This window comes from Catharus ustulatus, chromosome 1, assembly GCF_009819885.2.
Source record: "Catharus ustulatus isolate bCatUst1 chromosome 1, bCatUst1.pri.v2, whole genome shotgun sequence".
In the NCBI taxonomy this organism is placed as follows: Eukaryota; Metazoa; Chordata; class Aves; order Passeriformes; family Turdidae; genus Catharus; species Catharus ustulatus.
The window spans coordinates 95,038,129-95,059,968 of NC_046221.1; positions in this window are offsets into that span (position 1 = coordinate 95,038,129).

Sequence of the window (21,840 nt, forward strand, 5' to 3'; positions counted from 1 at the left end):
ATGGGGCCTGCCCTGTGCTTTAGAGGTTTGATTCCTCTCCCTTTCCTACTTGTGCCTTAGCTGTATCTCTGCAGCCTTTGCCTGGGCTGCCTGCAGCTGCCCAGCACCCTGTGCTTCCTTCAACAGCATGTGGCTCAAGGGCCAAGTCAGGCTTCCTGCATCCTAGAAGGGGAAGATGAGCTCAAAATGTTTTAGCCAACACTCAAAACCTGTAAATCTCAATTCCTCCTCTAGTCACAACGCCCAGTGGTGATTCATTTGAAAGAAAAAACACTGACAGCAAGTGCTCAGCATGCAGCAGCTTCTGTGAGCAGCCCCTTTCCTCCAAAATTTGGCTCATTAGTCAAGTAACTAGTCTGACCACCCATAGGGCCAATTCTGCAGACAAATATTCTCTTGTAGGGGGGCTAGTGAACTTGAACGCTACTGTAGTGTCTGCAGCCCAAGGAAAAAGCCTTTTTATAAGGCTTGTAAGATAGAGAACAGAAATCATGGGACATAAGGAATATTTATCAAGGAAATTATATCTGGAATCAGGAAAACTGACAAGTGGTAAATAAAGGGGATGGTCAGAGCAAATCAGTGGTGTGGGGCAGCAGGATTGACAGGAGAAGGGTAACTTGTGATCAGAAGGGAGCATACACTCTCCCAGAGGGAGATTCCAAACCAGTTTCAATCTAGTGTCCCCTCTGGGGAAAGCTCTCCTCTACCTGAGACTGAGGGGATGAATTGCAAGCCTGATTTCTGAAACTCATTTCTAATGAACAGAGATGTTTGCTGTGAGGTTGGTAATATCTTTTCCATGAGCCTTCCCCAAGCAGAGGAGGTGCAACTAAAGTAATGAATTATGCCCAGACTCAGGCTATCCACAGATAAGAAATATCTCCATGAGTGCTGTGGGCTTCTATAAAACCCAACCCCAAACTGCAGTTTCTCCAAAGGACAGGAGAGGTTAAAAAACACAACACTAGGACAACATAACACTAGAAAATTCTCTCTAGGGGAAGATTCCTGTTTGTCTTGTCATTACTAAAATGTTGCTTTTAATAGAAGGGGAGTGGGAATCACAAGATTCAGAGCTGTGCACGCTGCTATCTGCTTGAAGGTGACTTCCCTGAATTGCTGAATTTAGGTTTGTTCCTGTAAGAACTTTATAGAAAAATATCTGGCTCACAGAGGTTTTGTGAAAATGATTTTAAAATCTGTAACATCAGATGTCAGAGCACAGAATTATATACCAAAATATATACAGAAATACCCCCCAACCCCTCAACACACACACATACTTGTACCAATGTTCCAAGCATCTCCTGTGATGTATTTGAACTTGTTCTTTTGACAGCAGCTACTTTGAGGCTAGTGGCATAGACTCTTCCATGTCTGCAATGCTCGGCTGCATTCTCCCCAGAGATCAAAAATCTTGCAACTAGAGGCAGAGGGGAGACTAAAAAATTAGTTTTGACCCACATCAGGATAGGATGCTGATGTGGAACTGAAGCTTCAATGAAAACCAAAACAGACTAACCTTTATCAGTGATCCTTTGTCTTCCAACCTGTTGCAAGCTTGTTGTAAGGACTCTTTTGACTTGCTACTGACTGAAGAAAAATCTCTCCCTGAGCTGATAAGAGAATGGAGTACCCCATGACAAATGCATATAAAGAAAAATGATAACTCTAACCTCCAAATGGCTTACGGGAATATTTTCTGGCCTCTAATGCTGGCTGGACACTATTCATAGTACAGCACTCATTGGAAAGTGAAGCTATATTACTTGTTCATTCTCAGGGAAAAATACCCCAACCCCCTTTCTGCAACACTCTTGCCTTGTTTTCAAAGTCAGGCAAGTGACTTTTCCCAATCATTTTTTATTCCTTTCTTATTTTCTTAGAACCTGTTGCAGTGTGGAGACAGGATTCTCTCTGCTTCTGAGAGGACGTATGGAGCTGAGTGTCCTGAGGGTGTGGCTGCCTTGGGCAGGCAGGGAAGACTTAGGAGGAGCCTTTCAGAGGCTACTGAAAGTATCAGTTTGATAGCTTTAAATAAAATTACGGCATATATGCATGTGCATACATGTTTGCATGTTGCATATTTGGGTATATGTACATGTGAAGACGTATTAAATCTAACAAAATGTTAGTTGAATTTTTGGAAACTAAATTTATTTCTACATCAAAGAATTTACTAACAGCAGGTGTTAGTAAACAGTCTTCTGTTTTGGAATTCTTTATGGCAACATAATCATTGAGATGGAAGAGGATGGTTCCTTGAGTATCAAAGATCTCTTTAGGTTCCATACTGAAAAGTAGAATGCCCGAGTCAGCAGTAAATGGTAGCCAAAAAGAGGAAAAAGACAAAAAATTCAAAGCAGAACAAAAAAACCCCAACCAACCAAACCAAAAACCAACCAACCACCAAAGTGAAAGAAAACAAAACAAACCTACAAAGTGTTTCTGAGAGGACAAATGGATGAATCGAATTTTTTATATCTTTGGTATATTTTCAATATGTGAATAATATGAAGAATAATATAACAAGCTGTTAAAATGATATTGTCAGTGAAGGTATATATGTTATTTATATCTGCCAAAATTCAGTTGTAATCCAATTAGAAGGACCCCAATCCCAAGGCATAAGTAGATAAAATGGCTACAGCAAACAATGCAGACCAGACATTATGATGAGGAGGAGACTGATAAAGGAAATATTGCTGTGGAATATCCTAAATGTCCCAAACCAAAGTCTATAAATTGAAATAAGGTCCATATCTTTTCACCATTGATAAAAGCTGCCAAAGGAAACAGCAGGCAACCCTACTGACTGCCTTCCTGGAAGTTATGCATCAGCTAAATTAACTTATTAGGTTCATACAGGGGATAAAATGCAACAGCCTTTTGTCCAAAGGAACATGGATCATTCTGTGTTCACTGACCACCTGTGCTGAGACCACAGGATCAAATGTTAGCCATTTGGCCCTAAAGTCTGGGCTCCTAGGAGACAGCATCAGTGAACTCTGTCACTGACTGCCATGGTGTTTCCTGTTAAATGCCGCTCCCAGGATAACTATAGGCTTGATTTCCACGTGTAGTGGCACTCACCTCATTATTATTTTCGTTGATTTTATCTAAGTGTTTTGTCTTCAATCAAGGGTCTATATAAAAACAGCTACTCTTCAATTCCTCGAAATGCTATTCCATACCTAAAATCTTTTCTACACGAAATATTTGGGCCTTCACCTGGGAGTTGAAATGAATATACATCTGTGAATGTTGACCAGTTCTCTTGAGATTTAGAGTTTCATGCCAAAATGTAACTTCCTGGAGTCTAGTACTAGAGCTGGTGTAAGTGGAATGCAATACAAAATTTCTGTTTTTTCTTACAGTCAGTTGGCTGTTTGCAAGCTGTCCTGTCTTCTTTTTTTCGTGACATTTTCAGACTTTACAAATAGGGGACCATTACTATGTCTTGAAAAGCAACGTACAAGAACAATAACTGCATTTTTATGGTACAAAAACCAACAGTTTGATATAACTCCCTCCCAGCTTTTGCAATCATTTATTAAGATTCCACATCTGCCCACAAACAGAGTATGCTTCGAAGAACTGCTGCACTGTCATGGCAAAAGTTTATTTTGCTATGGGTTGTTTCATCTCCAACCGGTTGCAATATTGATTTCTCTCAGTGGATTAATTATCAGTGGCAGTTTCAGTCTTCCTTGCAATGGGCAGAAGGAAAAATGATGTTTTTATTTCAAGGAGGTCTATTGACAATTGTGCCTGGGCTTCCCTTGGGTCCTAAAGTCAATGAAGTTAGAAGACCCATGTCATGAAAGTACTGTGCATGAAATTATTTATTTTTTCTGTGGAGGTAGTATCATGTGAATGCCATGATGACTGTTTATTCAGAAAAAAGAAACAAAAAAAACCCCACTTCCTATATTTTTCATAATATATTGTAATTGTAAAAATAGCACTGAAATTGGACAAATATCGAAGGATAGAATAATATTCAAAAAGTAGCAGGAGTTATTCATACTAACAATAAGCCTATCAAAATATTTAGAAGACAGAGGCTGTATTTTTCTGGAACAGAAGATTTTCAGCTGAAAACTCTATGCAGCATTTGAAAGGAAAGTCCAAGCTCGTGTTATTGCCAAAAAGATCTGTGCACAATGTTTTGGGGGTCTGTAAAAACTAAACCCAGAATGGATTAAATTTTACATTTCATTACCTTCTTTTCTTCTATCTATCTATCTATCTATCTATCTATCTATCTATCTATCTATCTATCTATCTATCTATCTGTCTATCTATCTATCTATCTAAATAATACACATTAGCGTACTTACCTATTGATATAATATGCTTCTTTTTTTAATTTTTCTATGTGTATATATATTATCTACACATAATTGTTCAAACTTTCATGATGTTGTGACAATGCAAAGCTTGTGTACTCATTATTATTATTATTATTATTTTGAAAAAAATACCATGAAAATGTTATTACTAGTAATGATTTAGTAATGTGTGCCCTTTTTTTCTTCAAATCTTAATTCAGTTATCAAGTAAATCACATTTGAAAAGATTGCAAATTGAAAATTAGAGATAGTGTGGGTAAGAGTGCTGGTTTTCTTTTCATTGTACTACTTTGTTTTCAAATATGCTTTCAGTTCTGTACAAATTTCCACTGCAGCATTCAAGATTAATGATGTAACTGTTCATAAAATAATGTAAGATTTTATAGTCGGCATACAATGTTGCAAAGAAAATTATATAACCTGGATTTGATATCTGATTCTTTTAAGCTGTATACCACTTATTTGACTGAGATTTTGTTGTAGCTATGTAGGCTAATTGGTTTGCATATCTGGAACACACTCCATGAGTTTTGTTACTTTCAGGGCATAGACTGAGGAGTGCAACTGTGAAAGATATATTTGCTCATAGAAGTGCTAATTTGGTAAAGAATCAAACATGAATACAAAACTCAGTGATAACATTCAAGGCAACTCTGTTGAATTTACTCTGTAAATTTGAAAAGCTTTGCAAAATGTTTCCCTTAGCTGTTTGGTTCCTCAGCTTTTTGCAGAGGTAAACAAAGAAGGAAACCGCTATTTAAATATCTTCCTTATCTCCAGCACTTTACAAGATGATTGTTTCCCTAATCACCAAAGCCCAAGGCACCACAAAAGCCCAGGAAGACATCTCCTAAGACTGAAAAGTAACCCTCCTTTTAAATAGAAAGGGAAATGGGCTGATGGGGTGGTAGTGAAAGCAACTTCTGTGGATTTTTAGTGACTTGACCTTATTTGGTGTCCTCCTGTTGTTTTGGGGTCGGAGGCTCTGAATTCATTAGCTAGAGCTACAGTGAACTTACAACGCTGTTACATTGCAAAACTCTTGTGCTGTACAGCATGGTCAGTGATTCCCAGCAGCTGTGTAAGTAGTCGTAGAGTTTTACTTATGTTCAACACAAACATAACGAGGTCATTTGTTGAGAATAGGGCTACAGCGGAAGCTCCAAGCAGATGGTATTTTTTTGAACTAGATATGAAATATTTTTAAACTTCAGAGGAATCCATTTCTTGTTCTCTAGCCATATGCAGGGATGATTTGGAGAAGTGAAGGAACACCAACTAAGAAGGAAGCTTCACTTCTAGCAAAGTTTTGCACAAGAGAGCTAATGGCATTGTTTCCTCATCAACCCAATTCCAATAAAAGAATGGTTGTCAAAAAACATTATAAATTGGAAGTATCTGCAGTTTTCAGGCTTCCTCTTGGGAGACATGATTTTTGAAATCATTCTTTGAGGGCTATAAGTCAACTATATCAACTCATCTAAATATATAAATATCTATAATACATCAACTCATCTAAAAATGGAAAGATATGGGTGATGGAAAGTGCAAATTCATATTATCCATGTGCATGTGTATTTTTTCCAATAAATTCAAGAACAATAATATTAATTTAATAAGCATGTATTTTAAAAAATTATGAAAAGGCACACAGGAAAATTCAAATCATTATGTTCTAGCAACAAAACAAAAAGCAAAGAAACCACAATAAAGTTGAAAAAATGAGTGAAGCAGATGTGCATTTTCATGCTTGACCATGTTAGGACCATGGGAGTGCTGAGATTGTTTTAAGCCATCACAGATGAAACATATCAGGGATTCCTCAAAAACCTGTGCATGTTCATTTAGATATTACCATTCTGTATCCTGTTCCTTCCCTTGCAATTAAAATACTTGATCTGGAAATTAATCACATATATTTACCACAGAAGTGGTTAAAAAAAAGGCTTCTTTGGAGTCCTAAACAAAATCCACATGGCCACATGTGCTTGCTTGCTGTGCTGGCTGGAAAACAAAAATGGAGTGTTCTGGCGTTGTCACTTCTCTCTCTTTATTAGGGGCCTATCCTTTATCCTTGGGAGCCAGGATGTAAATGCCTTTGGGATCTTTGATTTCATTATTTATAAACTTATTTTCAGATAAGCCTTGATAACTATTCTCAGATAAGGTTCCCAGAAGTCATCACTCACTGTTCTGTCCTGAGGAATCTATGTGGAGCTGCATGTTTAGACTTTCATGCCAGAATTGCTCACTTTCATAATGTTGTGGCACATATATAAGGGTACAAAACATAAAAAATAGCCTCACTCTCCAAAGTACCACTATAAAAGGGGAGAAAGAGAAAAAATTAAGTTTTTTCTGACTGAAAAAAACATGTAGATTGATTACTCTAGACATAGTTTTGCACAGACACAGATGCTTGCTTGGAAGCAAGGCACAGGTGGGCACACATTATACAAACTACAAAAAAGAACCTTAAGAAAGTAGTGGAAAGAACTGAAAAGTATGCATTAAAATAAACTCAGTCCACTACCTATATGTCTGATTTTAGGATCTTCTGAAAAATTATTGTGTCCAAACCAATGAAACAATTAAAATTTTAATGTAATTAGCTGAAATTAAAAAAGAGAAAGGTATTTTTCTATATTCATAAGTGGAAATTGTCTATTTCTATCTATATCTGTATCTATGCATCTCAACAGTTCAGAACTTGAACTACAAAGTAATTACAGTATAATTACACTGTAGTTATGCAGATGTAACACTGGATTCAATACTTCAATACAAATGTCTGACACTTAAATTTCTAAAATAGGAATTAAAAAATAGGTGAGTCCCCTTTTGGTTTATGAACTTGGATACAAAGGTGGCATGCAAACACACATGGAATATAAATAAATATCATTTTACAAATTGAAATGATTGAAAACCAAAGAATTTGGAGGTTCTTTAGTATAAAGATTATGTACCAGCATTTTTTAAGATCTACAATCTCTTTACAGATAAAATTGAGGGGAAAATACACTGATTTTGTGTGATAGATCATAGATGTTGATAGGTGAAAGTGGATCATGATGGAAAGGTTTCCCTTCCCTTCCCTTCCCTTCCCTTCCCTTCCCTTCCCTTCCCTTCCCTTCCCTTCCCTTCCCTTCCCTTCCCTTCCCTTCCCTTCCCTTCCCTTCCCTTCCCTTCCCTTCCCTTCCCTTCCCTTCCCTTCCCTTCCCTTCCCTTCCCTTCCCTTCCCTTCCCTTCCCTTCCCTTCCCTTCCCTTCCCTTCCCTTCCCTTCCCTTCCCTTCCCTTCCCTTCCCTTCCCTTCCCTTCCCTTCCCTTCCCTTCCCTCAGCATTACTTATGTTTGTGGATTTTTTGCAAAGGGCCATACGATGCATCCTGACCCCAAGTAGGCAAGATGAATTTCCTTCCCTAAAGTTCCTGTATATAAAGACCAATTATGCAGATGAGGAGAATTTCACCCAAAATAAATTGCATGCTCCATCTGATTATGGGTAATAGATTATTCCAGACCTATACTGTCCTCAGGTGGAATTGAAGGATCCTTTAAACATCAAGGAATATATTCATAACCATTATCCTCTTAACCCTTTGATGTGAAAAGATTGCTATAAAATTTACTAAATTCATCTAAAATGACTTTTGAATCTCCAATCACTTTGTTCTCTGCATTAATAATACTAGGACTAATCCTGCATGACTTGTGAGATTTGAGATGAGTAGCTAATAGCTTTTGAATCAAGGGTGCCTTTCAAGGGTGCCTCTAAGCAGTATCTAAAACTGTGTGTGTGCAATTTGTCTTATCCAAATTGGTGCATATTCAGAAGACTATGTAACCCATATACAAACTGCATTTTCATTCAAGATGTATGTAACTCATATATGCAAATATAGTCTGAGGATTAATAGTGGATTTCTTTACACAGAGAACAGAAAAGAACTACATATGAATACTTACAGTGGCTTCTGAAAAATTTAGCTCTATTTATCCAGCTAGCAAATGGTTCTTCTTGGCGTGTTTTTGGATCCCAGGTGTTTTTTGTGTTTTCCATGGTTCCAGGATTTCATTGGATTAAGGCTTACACTCTGAGAATAGTATTTTGTTCTGCAGTTCTCCACCTCTCTTCATTTGTCTCTCAGGTAAAAAAAATGAGTCAGAAACACTATACAGTGAGAGCAGCTGCATCACAAGTTTGAGCTTTTCTACATTCAGAGACTATATACTATCTGGCCATTTTCTTGTTTCTCTACTTTGTCTGACTTTCCTCTTTTTTCATAGTCTCTGCATCCAATGTTTATCCTCACCTGGTTCTTTTGGCATTCTTCCCCTCTAACTGCCTCAAATTCAATATTCTTTCTTTCTTTATTCTTTTCACATACCCCCAGGTAACCTCCTAGTTCTTTCTTTGACATCCCTGCCTCCATCCTCCAAAGATATAATGGAATATACTTGCTATTTTCTGCTGCTTTTACTTTTTTGTCTATTTAGAGTATAAACTTCTCAGAACAAGGATTTTTTTGCTACCCTTTATGACTACTGTGCCTAGCACAAAAGGTCCCCAAATAAAAGTTTACCAACAAATCTTATGCATGAAATCTTGATTCCTCCCCATATTAATTTAATTTAATAATATTCATGTTCTTTTGCAAATCAAGTAAAGACATTTTCACAAACAGAAACAGAACAAATTCCCAGAAAATATTTTTTCACCTCTCAAAAGTGGTAAAATCACAACCTATCCAAGATAACAGTCTACAGGTGATCTTGGATGGCATTTGTTTGTGAGAGTTTAATTACAGAATCTCAGAATAAGCTGAATTGCAAGAGACCCGCAAGGACAGTTGAGTCCAACTCCTGCCCTGCACAGCACCATTCCCAAGAGTCACACCATGTGCCTGAGAATATTGTCCAAATGTTTCTCAAGCAATCCCTAAATTGTGTAATTTAGGAATATAAATAATTCAGCTTGTCTGCAAAACTCTTCGGGAGTTGGTTAGGCTATCATCACTGGTGATGTTCAAGATCAAAGCCCTATGTGCTGAGTTGGCCCTCTAAGAACATGAAATCAGGAATGGGGTCAGTGTGAGTCTGAGGCAAAGTTCTGACTAGTTTTGAGCCAAATGTCCTTTCTGTTCCCATCCTCAGAGACAATCATTCCAGACAAAAAAATGTGACAAGCAAGTACTGCTGTATCTGTGAGCAGATCTCCACTATGCTTGGGATAATAATTTTCTCCATGAACTAAATGTGAAAGAAACTGCTGCCAGAGATAATGACAAGAGCTGTAGGATCCAATGACACAGCAGAGTCTTGGTGTATTTGGCTCATTCTTGAGCTCAGTTTGAGCCATCTCCTGGTGTGTTGATCAGAGGTCAAGCCCTAACCCAAATTATTTAATGACTCACTGTACAGTGCCAGGTCTTCAGAGATACTGTTCCATATTGACTGTATTTTACCTGCAAATCCAAGGTGCATTCCAAGGCTGTGTCCTATCTCCATTTTGAGATGAAAGCTCTTTAGAAGATGCTGAAGTGTAGAAATGGCAGTGATAACTTTGGGACTCAGCCCTTGAAAGCTGTAAAGAAACAGCATTTTTTGAGGCCTTTCTTAGACCTACTTGTGTCTGAATGGTAACATTTGGTTGCCACATAACTACAATTAAAACATTTTACAAAGTAAAGTGGCAATCAGCAAGCTGCGCCCTAAGAAAACTGGAAGGCTAAAGTTTACAAGCTGTAAAAGAACAGATGATAAAAAACCCCATTTTATTGGAAACACAGAATGCTTCCCAACTGGGAATTTCAATGCTGGAAAATACATGCAGACACACAACATTGTATCACAGCATGCTGTGCATAAAGATCAATAGAATAAGGTAATAAAAAATTTGGTTTATTGAGTGACATTAGCAAAAATGCCAGCATAACCAGGTTGAAAAAGAGAGAGGTGTGTTTACATGCCATCACTTATGCATGTTGTTGACTTCCTGGGGAGGCCAATGTGGCTGTAGCTGCTTCATGGTCTGCATCTTCTCAGGCAGTCAGGGGTAGGGTTGCACAAAGCTACATCCCTGCTCTTCACAAACCTCCTGCCAAGTAGCAGCTAATAGTTTTCTTATTCATGTAAGGCAAACACAGGCTCACAAGACCAGAAACAACCTGTAAAACTTCATTTTGTTCATGCCTCCAGTCCAAGCCGTTCAGTGAAGTACTATCAAAGTAGTAGAACTAGAATGATTTTTACCACCTGAGAATATTACACAGGAGCTGCACTTAATATAATTTGTTAACTTTGCCAGTAAAATTGTATTACTCAGAAATAGCTTGTTAAACTAAACATGACAGTTCTCCATATTTTCCAGCAGACAAAGGAATGACAAATGCCCTTGGCCTCAGAGAATCTGCTAATGCTTTAAACAACCTTCCGCTGGAGAAAATAGTTTTCAAACTTACCCATACATATCTGTGACGTGACTTGCTTACAGTTGAGCCTGTCTACTAATATACATTTTTATTAAGCTGCTATATTTTTCCTCTCTAAAAACAGATCTTTCACGGAAATAATTCCTCTCTCCCCATAACAGAATAAAACCACAATAATAAATAATGCAGTTGACAACAGTGCACAGCATTTTCTTCTATTTTTTCCTAAGAAATAATGATTTCTTATGAAAACTGTTATTATCTTTTACTCTTCTGTACCTTTTCTTTGTCTCTGATTTACACCTTCCTTCATGTGTCATGATCATAGTGTTTCGCATTAGGGTTTTGCAATTGCTCGCCTATGTTCAAATTCCTGCTATTTTTCTGAATGGAAGCATGTGATGACAAATTTTAATTAATGTTGATTTTATAATATTTTAACTCTGCCTTAAGGATAAAAACTAAAAATCTATCACTGTCTCTTAATTTTCAAATCAATCCAAGAATATATGAAATGAAACATCACGAAAGGTTCTTATAGAAGATATAAATAAATGGGAAGCTCTTTGATTTATTATACAACAGATAAGATCTGCATGATACAGCTTCCTGATGGTTTATGTGTCTGTGAAATCTTTCTAATGAAGGTTATTCCTGAACTAATAAAATTTCATATTCCAATCTATACTCTGTCATCAACCTATAGTGCTAGATTTGGATTGATAAACATATTAATTACAAAAAAATTCTTCCCTTGATCCAATGAAGATATGCTCTTTGGGTGGATGATATAAAAACAATTACCTTCTGCCACAGCATATCCACAAGGGAGCAGCAAAAATGGCCACTTGTTACCTATTAACTTTCCACTTGGAACAGAAGGGGAAGATTTCACAGAAGTGAAGTCTTTTACAGATGTAATGAAGTAATGATATTTTAGATATTTTTTTCAGATTTTATTTCTCAGGATGCTTTGTTCTATAGGAAATACACACACACAAATTTGAATTTCTGTGTTAGCTGGAAATCAGTTTAGTCTATAAATTGTTGTTTGTTTCCTAATAAGCTAGGTTTGAATTAATGTTGACGATTAAGGAGAGAAGACAAGATGCATTGATACATCAAGCAGCACTATACTGATAAAAATTACTCTGAAAAAGACCAGCACCATTCACGTGCTCTGTTTCCTCTTTCACATGAAAGGCACTAGCAGCTCTCTGAGGAACAGGTATTCTCAACCCAGCAGCTGAACCTGATTTGTTCACTGACTTAGTGGAAACATCCCTTGGTAATGTCAGAGGACACTTGCCCTTTTAGAGTTACCTGGCTAGGATTGTTCATTATAAATAATTGTTATAAAAACACTATCCTCATCTGTAACATCCTTCATTTTCAAAGTCAAATCCAAGCAGCAGAGTTAGGCTTGTATTTCCATGGTAGATGTCATTTAAAGAAAGCATGTGTTTAAATTCAACCCTTTGGAAAACAAAACATATACATGCTTTTAACATTAATAGAAAAGTGTCCCAATAGGAATGATTTCCTGAGTGGGAGCTTTAATCTCTACCAAGTATTTGGTAGAGCTCAAAAGAGGATGAACATGTGGCACTTTTATTTTGCATCAAACATTTGCATAATAAAGGATAAACTAACAATAGAAGTGACTTAAATAAAAAACGGGTTAGCCAAATAATTGAAATTTATCCTTAATGTGCAGAGGAGAGAAAGTACATATGAAAGAGCTTTTGGGATTTTTTTGAAAAACAAAGACCACATGAAAAGTTGGTTGATGTTTTGGGGTTTTTTACAATGTATTACTGTGAGTTCATCCACAGGCATTCATAAGCTTTATTTGTCTTCCTATGAAGCAATTAGAAAGCTTACTAAGTGGAAAGGAAAGTACTTTATCAATTAAGTATCAATTTCCATTTCCTTATTTATGATCCTCCAGCTAGTAAGCATCAATAATTTCTGCTTTGCTACAATGTCACCAGGAAGATTGATTGTGCGTGTCACCTCAATATGAGAAGACTTAAATGGAAAACACATACTTGCAAAGCACCAAATGCACTTTTGCAAAAAGGAACAACTTAATCACAATTTTAAAAATAGAAGCTTTAAAGATGCATCACTCCTTTGTTCTGATGAAAGCTCTGTATTTTTCTTCAAGATCTTTATTGACATCATTGTATATTTGTAGCTATGCACTCAGCAATCAGCAAACTAAAAAAAAAAACATGCTAAAAATGAAGCACCTAGAAAATAGAAAATGCCAAGGTCAAGGCTGAACAGAAAAAAATTTCAATCATCTGCCTGTGCATATAAATTATGACACAGTTAATTAGATGATTGCTATAAAATTATTTGAATACACTTGGTCTTTGTTTTATTCTGTAGATAGAGCAGACAGTGGTTAGGGAACTTATCATCAATTATTTTTCATATTTTTTCCAAATTCTCCTCCAAGAGAAGCCATTTACATTTTGGTGAGAGGTACTTGCATATATCTGACTTATTTCTGTCTCACACTTAAGGCACTTAAGAGCACTTTATAGAGGTGCTTTAGCCCTCTACTCAGTCCTGGTGTTTTCACAGGCTGGTTGACATATGCAGAACTGTTCAGGTTGTAGTTCTGCCAGGAATTTCGTAGAATTATGGAAGCATTGAGATTGGAAAAGACCTCCAAGATCATTAAGTCCAACCTCTGACCAAACACCACTGTGTCAAATAAACCACAGAACTAAGTGCTGCATCCAGTCATTTTCTGAACACTTCCAGGGATGATGACTCTACTACTTCCCTGGGTAGCCTGTTCCAATGCCTGACCACTCCTTCAGTGAAGAAATTCTTCCTGATGTCCAACACAAACCTCCCCTGGTGCAGCTTGAGGCTACTTCCTGTGGATTGCTACTTGCCTGGGAGAAGAGACCAACCCTCACCTGGATACACCCTCCTATCAGGTATTTGTAAGAGTCATAAGGACCCCTCTGAGACTCCTTTTCTCCAGCCTAAATGCCCTCAGATACTCCCCACAGGACTTATTCTCCAGACCCTACACCAGTTCCCTCGTCCTTCTCTGGACATGCTCCAGCACCTCAATATCTGCCTTTAAGTGAGAGGCTCAGGGACAATCACTTCCCTAGTCTTGCTGGCCACTCTGGTTTTGATACAGGTCAGGATGCCACTGGCCTTCTTGGCCACCTGGGCACACTCCTGCCTCATGTTCATCTGGTGTTGACCAGCACCTGCAGCTTCCTTTCTGCTGTGCAGCTTTCCAGCCCCTCTGTCCCCAGTCTATAGGGCTGTGTGAGGTCCAAGGGCAGGACCCAGCACTTTGCCCTATTGAATCTCATAGTGTTGGCCTTGGCCCGTTGTTCAGCCCTGAAGCAGGGTTCTTGGATTATTTAGGGGAATGGCTCTGACAAGTGGAGTGTTGCCCTTTGGGTGTGCTCAAAGCAGATAGGACAGAAAGGACAAGCACAGCTTTGAGCAGACTGCCTGCTTCGTGGACTTGTGATGCTGAAGGACTGGAAATGCATTCCTACTTCAAGAAGTGGGTGAGTCCTTGTTTCTAGAACAGTATGCTATGCAGAGAGTTGTTCCTCTTCAGGCCTAGGAAATATTTCTATTACACAAAGAAATGCAGAAGATACTACCAAAGTCAGGGCTGAGGGATAATAAAAGGAGACAAATTCACGTCCCTGACCCAAACTGATAAAAAAAAGGGAACTGGAAAATGAAGATCCTGCATCCCAATGAAGAACCTCAATCAGGATTACTGTTTTTTCTGTCTTTATGCCATTTGTCTGCAGTATAATCACAGATGGAAGAGACCTGAATCGCTGAAGAAGCTATCTGTCTCCAGTGTCTCACACTGGCTGGCATTGATACTTCCCTCAGTAAAAGCTTTCTGGAAACCTCTTTGTCAGCACTCTCACTCACCTGTGTGTATATGGTGAGAACAATTACCAAATGAAGGGCACAGAATACCTTTAGAGTGAGTGTGCATAAGTACTGTGTCTTGCAGGGTCTAATTTATTATTCCTGTCTCAGGTTCCTCATTGTGTCATTGTCTTCATGGATTGATTACCCTGCATTTGTGCATCTATTGAGGGTGTTTCACAAATATGAGTGAATTTATCACTATACTTGGGTAATTTCCAAATAGGGAAGAGTGGCACAGAGAGGTGCAGGTGTCCCATTCTCAGCAGTGCCAGGTTGCCCATCCTTTGCTAGCAGAGAGCTACTTGCAAGAGACCAAGGATGGCTGAAGAAAGATCTGCAGCCCACTAGGTTCCCATCTCAGAAGAGAAAAATACTTTAAGTGAAGGGATAACTGGATGAGGAACATGGCAGAGCCTGTGGCACACTCCTGCCAGCCTGGCTTCTGCAGCTTACTTGCAACCCAGAACAGAAGCACTCTCTATCTCAGTCTCTGCTCATATCCACTGGAAAACAAAAAAGAAGAACCTAAGAACCAAGTATTTAAGTTATCCTTGCCTGATTGACATGTAACACATACCACAAGTTGCCTTAGGGACCGGTGGAGATGAAAAGATTTTTCACTTTTGGCATAAGAAACAAAGTGTGGAGGAAACTATTAGGAAAGTACATGGAAGATATTAATTCATGAATGAAGCTCGTGATTAATTGTAAGATGGATGCTTTGTTTTCACTCAGAATCCCTTTTCTGGCTACATATTGTCCAGTATGATAGTACTTTTTAGTACTGTTTTATAGCAGTGCAAATTATATTAATTCTTTGTCCTGAAAGCACAATATACTGTGCCCCATTACTCAGACATGGGTACCTGTTATTGAAAATTATATTTTTTACCTTCTTGGGGGAAAAAAAACCCCTAAATAAAAGGTTTTCTACCTATTTCATAATTCTTCCCTCTCCTTCTCTTTTTTTTTCAGCCTCTTTCCCATCTTTCTGCCCCAAATATATATATGTGAAGGTAATATGCTTTTAAAAAAAAAATTGCAAAATGAATGAAACTTGGTACAATGTAATCCTGAATCTAGAATCTTGACCCTGTTTTATGAGATCTGAAGCCTCCTTTCAGGTCTAGTTTTCTACTGACTTCTTTGACATGCTTCACTAGACCTAATAGCTCCCTATTACCAGTTACAATTTAGCATCTGAGCCAGGAGCTGGAGGAAAAAGGGAAAAAGGAGTGTAAATTATACGGAGATGCAGTGAACAAAGGTTTTATTTCTCCTGAGCACAACCCTTTGATAGGAAAACGGGGGAGACAAATGTGTTGCTAATTTAATTAAGTAGTATGAGATGGCAGGGTCCACAGATGCCATTTAGGACTGGATTAATCAAGAGCAGGTGATGAAAATGAATAGTCACACATAATGTTAGCATTTTTAACAATCCGACACAGTCTAATGGAATCAAGTGCTATTTAACAACAGGGCTCAGTTTTGCTTGCTAATCCAAATTTATCTACACTTTCGCTGTGCACATTCATGTGGATCAAGAACTGTGTTCCCTCTGATGCCCATTAATTTTCTGGGGCATTTTTAGTTATTTAACATTTTGTACAACATGTTCATGTCCCCCTTTTACTGCACACAGAGGGAAACACTGTGAGGACTGTGGAACCATTGCATTCTGTGTGCTGAACAAGTGTGACATCCAGCAGGTAAACACTTTTTGACAACTGAGAGGTCATCCTTACCAGTATAAAATCTTTGTTTTCCTCCATGCATTTCTTTCCAAAAGTACAAAAAAGTTCTGGTCAGCTGTTTCCTTATCAAAGCTTGAAAATATTTTTGTTCATCAATTTTGGGGCCACCGGCAGCTATTTGATGTAGCACTCCAGTGTGCCTTTATCTTTCCTGGCAATAACTGAAGCATGTAACTTAGTAAAATCTTCAGTCTACCTTCCAGTGAACGAGTAGCTAGATGAAGATTGAAACCTCTGTCAGACTGAAAGAAAATTTAACTGCATATGAATGAGTTCCTAATAAACAGTTTTCAACTAGAATAAACTTGGTGACCATAATTTCACTGCTTGCAAAGGATTAGAAGCTCTTGGAAATCAGATCTGTGTCCAGTTGTGGTCTTATATCTCTGAACAGGCTGTGGCCAAAAACAGATATATCAGCTTGACAAAGCAGTGGGCAAGCAGCTCGTTCCTCTACTCCTTTGACAGTTTTTGACACAGAGGAGAGTGTGTAGGAAAGTGCTCTGGCATCTGTTTCTCATCCACTTGAGCAGAGAGGGCATAAAGACTCTGCCACCTATGCTAGGGCTCTGAAAGCTTTATAACCTATTACTTCTTTATGTGGTGTCATAAAAGTAAACCAAATCCTGTCCAACATGAGACTGACAGGGCATTCTGCAGTATTCCTAGTTTTTGAAATCTGAACTCTCTTTACCCTCTTAATGGATGGATTTATTATGTGTCAGAGTGCAATTTCATATTAGTTGTTATCAGGTCTTAGGGAAGTTTATTTCACAGAGAGAGGGTATTACTCAGGTAGGTGTTATGCATTTTGCTGCATTTACAGTGTCTTGCCAAGCTTGTTTACTAAACCTTATGAAAATCAATTACAAACAGCCATGTCTCCGTTGCCATCTTTCGATATAACTGCTCTCCTATCCCTGAAGAACTATTTAGAAGAGATACCTCTGTGTGTGCCATAAAAACATTTGTGGTTTCAGGTACCTCTGAGTATAAAAAATCCAATACAAGAAATTCAAAGACAAATATACATTTATTTCCAACAAGCATTCCCACAATGAACTACCTAGTTCTGCTTAATGGTATTTGGTTCTGGTTTTTCAGCTGAACATTTTATTTTTCAAAATATACCTGACAGAGAGAAGAGAATACCACCAGCGAGAAAAACCATCACATAAAAAGGATCCTAAAACACAAACAGCGAAGCTCAAAAAACCTTTTGTGGTTATATGAATGTGATTATAGAACAAAAAAAAAAAAACCCAGGATTACAATAAATTTCAGGATTTTTTTGCCAGCTGTTTCTGACAACAGCAGTGTGAGACTTAAAGCCTTGGTAGAAATGTTGCGAAGCCTTTAGTAGTAGCATATTGTGGTGGCCATGTCCAGCTCTCTCTTTTCTCCTTACATGCTGGTAAGCACTCTACAGTCCTCAGCTGATTAAAACTCATCCTTGGGATAATCTACTAAACCACTATTGACCTTGGTGTCTGTTTGTATCTTTTTGCCCTGTAGTTATTCCTGTAGCATTGTAAGTTTCTCCAGCTGTACTTGCTAGAACCTGCCCACAATATCCTTACAGCAGGTGCGTTCATAAAGGTGCTGTCACAGTCGAAGAAATCACCACATCTTCCTGCTCACGGTTGCCCCCAGCTGAGACATCACAACTCACAGAGCAAATACTCAGAGACTTTCACTTCAGTGTCAGGATTTTTACTGAACTAATCTCTCCTACTTTGCTGTGACCCTGACCAGAGACCCCGATGTGGGGTGGCAATGTCTTAAACTGTTGTAGCTGCTTCGCATTTATGACCATGATCAGAGATTAAATGGTTAAAGAGAAGAAATAAGGAGGACTCAAGTGGAGATGTGTGACCAAATGAAGGAATGGGGTGCTTTCATTCATGCTTTTCATTCATTTTCATGAAGAAAACTTCACCCTGAGTTGGTAGCTAAGAGTCGAGGTTTGTTCAACAACTGAGGTGTAAGTGATAAAGCATTGCTGTGTGCTTGTCCTTCAGGCTCATGTTGGAGTGGAGAAAGAAGCTGCTTTGAATTGGAGGGAGAGAGAAGGGATTACCTAAAGTATTTGATGTGTCTGTTTCTTGCTCTAATTAGGCTTTCAGAACAACATCTATAAAGCTTGTCCTTTTTTTTTTTTTCCAAGTTCTCATCCTTTCTCAAGCATGTTCACTCTTACAGATGTGATCTTGTTCATTTCACCCCCTTTGATGGCAGGGTTATGTTCTGAGGTATACTTGGGTCTTTTAATTAAAAATTACAGGTAAAATATTTAGAATGCTCTTGAATTATGGAATATTTTTTGTTTTGCAAATGGAAAAGTGTAACCAATATTCTTTTGGCATTTTATATTAAGAGCAGTGTTAAATTATAATAAAGGAAAAAAGTTAAAAGAGTTGCAGTCCAGATTTATGTATATGTGTAGAAGATTAATGCCTTTAGTTAATTTGGGTTGAAATATATATTCTAATGAGGTGTTAAAATTAGTTCTGAGAGTGCTCATCTGGCAACTATAAATATGTTATAGGAAAGTGTAATTAAGCCTCTCTAAAGTTTTATCACTTTACTTTTTTTTTTCCTTTCTTTTTTTCCTGAGCTTATATGAACTGGAAGTCAGCTGCAAGGATAGCTCTCTAGAGAAAGTTATAGTTTCGCAGAAGTCCAGAAACAAATTCTTTTGTGTGTATCCTCACTCTTTGAAGAAAAATGGTGAGAAAATTGTGACAGTAAAAGGTTTAGTGTTTTCACAATGTTGAGGTCTGTCTGTAAAGTTTTTATGCTATAAAGATCTTCAAGTTGTCACCCAGACTTAACCGGATGGATGGAAAACTGGATGGATGAAAATAAATGTGGGATGTCCAGGCTCAGAAGATGGCAGTTAATGGGTCAAGCTTTGCCTTCAGGCTGGGGACAAGTGGAGAACTGCCAGGCTGTCTATGAGGGACTGAACCCTCTCACTAATAATGTGGAGGAGACGACGGATGCCAGTCTTACCAAGTGTTCAGTGACGAAAGGTTGTGAAGACTGCTCCCTGTGCTCAAGGGCAGGAGTCCCATTCAGAGATACCAAGGCAAGGACCAAGGAGGGGGCCAAGCAGAACCTTGTGAAATGCAGCAGGACAAATACTAGGCTGTATGCTGGGAATAAAATGCCCCTTATAACACTACAGGCTTGTGTCTGAATGCAGGGGAGCATCTCTATGGAGAGGTGCATGAGGACCCTGATGGACAGTAGGTTGGACAGGAGCTATCATGCCCTGGCAGCACTGAGTCCACACCATAGCTGGCTGTTATCAGCAGGGCAATAGAAAATAGATGGAGGGAAGTCCAACTCAGCACTCATTAGATGATGTGCATAATACTATATAATTCTTTGGGATTATGTTGGAAATCAAACAACTAGAAAATAGTGAATGGACCTACTGTCAATGTCTATAAATATTGTGAACACTGTTTAAAGGATTATTATGACATCTTTGGAATCTGTGGACATCTGTAACAATGTCATTCATTTGACATTATAAATATTTACAGTAATTTCACAACTATAAGGCGCACCCTTTTGACTAAAATTTTCCCTCGAACCCGGAAGTGCGCCTTATAGTCTGGTGCGCCTTATCTGATGGACAAAGTCACGAAATTTGCCAAACAGGAAGTGTGAGCTGTGAGCGGTGGGGGGAGCCGGAAGTGCCACAGCAGCCAGCTGGAGGCGGGCCCAGGGGCCCGCGGCTCCGCCCCTGCCAGGTGGAGGTGGGCCTGGAGGCCCATGGCTGCCAGGTGAAGGCGGGCCTGGGGGCCCGCGGCACCGCTCCTCCCAAGTCCAGGCAGTCCCGGGGGCCCATGGCTGCCGGGTGAATGCGGGCCAGGGGCCCCGCGGCACCCCCCCTCCCGGGTCCAGGCAATCCCGGGGGTCCATGGCTGTCAGGTGAAGGCAGGCCTGGGGGCCCGCAGCACCGCCTCTGCTGGCTACAGGCGGGCCCGGGGGCCAATGGCTGCCGGGTTGAGGCGGGGCCTCGGCCAGCAACTGCACGGGGGGAGCTGGGGGCGGAGCCTCGCTGCAAAAAAAAAGTGTGCCTTATAGTCCGGTGCGCCTTATGGTTGTGAAATTACTGTAATTTCTTGCCTTTGTAGTAAATTCATTGTACAGCTGTATCGCTGCAACCACATTGGCAAACTAACATAGACCCGTGGTTCAAAGTTCTAAAGAGGTAAGAGTCATTCCTGGGGTGTGACCAAGACGGATTCATCAGTTATAATTCCAGGTGAATATTTAAATAGATAGGAGCATCAAAGAGACATTAAAAAGCAGTCAATGTTTATTTCTTTCTTCTTGAAGGAATATTCCAAAATGGAATTGTATTGCAACTAGAGGCAGTGGGGAAAGAACAGTGGAGTGACCAAAACTCCCACTCTCTTTTATGCACAAGGCAGTGAGGAAAGCAGTAGATCAAACAGAACACATGGAGTGAAGGAATACTGATGCTCCAATGTGCTCTGTATCATGTCAGGCTTTATTGATCTGTGTGGATGTCTGTTTCTAGATCACTGGACATCTGCCATAATACGAACAGAGCACTCCACAATTGCCAGTGATGAAAGGACTTTCTTTCCTGTAGAGATGTTGAAGAACAAAACTTGAGGTGATATCTGGGACAACTTCCAAGGAGCTGGTGATTTTCTTCTTTGCACAGCTAAGATAACAGCTGTTCTAGGTACACCTCCAACCACACACAGGTTCTTGTTGTTGAGTTTATTGCTTGGTTTGTTGTTTGTTTTGTTTAGTTTTGTTTTATTAGTTATTTTTTAAACTGCAAATGAAATTTGATTTGAAGTGCAAACAACGCGCTTCCAAAAATTCTGTATGTGCTTAAGTGAAAATCTATGTATGGCTTCATGGCACACCCTTTCTCTGAGTTAATTAAGAAGTATATATAAGTTTGCTTGAGGCCTGTTAGGAATAAGCAGAGCTATAAAAAAAATCTCAATGAGGACTTTTGTCTCATGGCTTTAGCAATTGGGTAATTATGTAATTGTTGTGTTTCTTTGTTTAGCGTGTGCTCCGTGGTCTCATTAATCAGCGCAGCAATACTAAAATGGCTGTGATTTCCACCAGCGCGATAAGACATGTTGGCTGCTACATTCACAGGGATAAATTGGTTATTTTACAAAGTCTCAAAGGGTGAAGGCTTGGGGGTTTTATTTTAACGTTTGTCACATGATCTCGCTGCGTGACATCGCAAATCTCCCATCTCTGCTTTGTTGGTCTATATGCATGAATAATTTTCCCAGTGCTTGTTTGTAGCTGAGCGGGAGAAAGAGAGAATT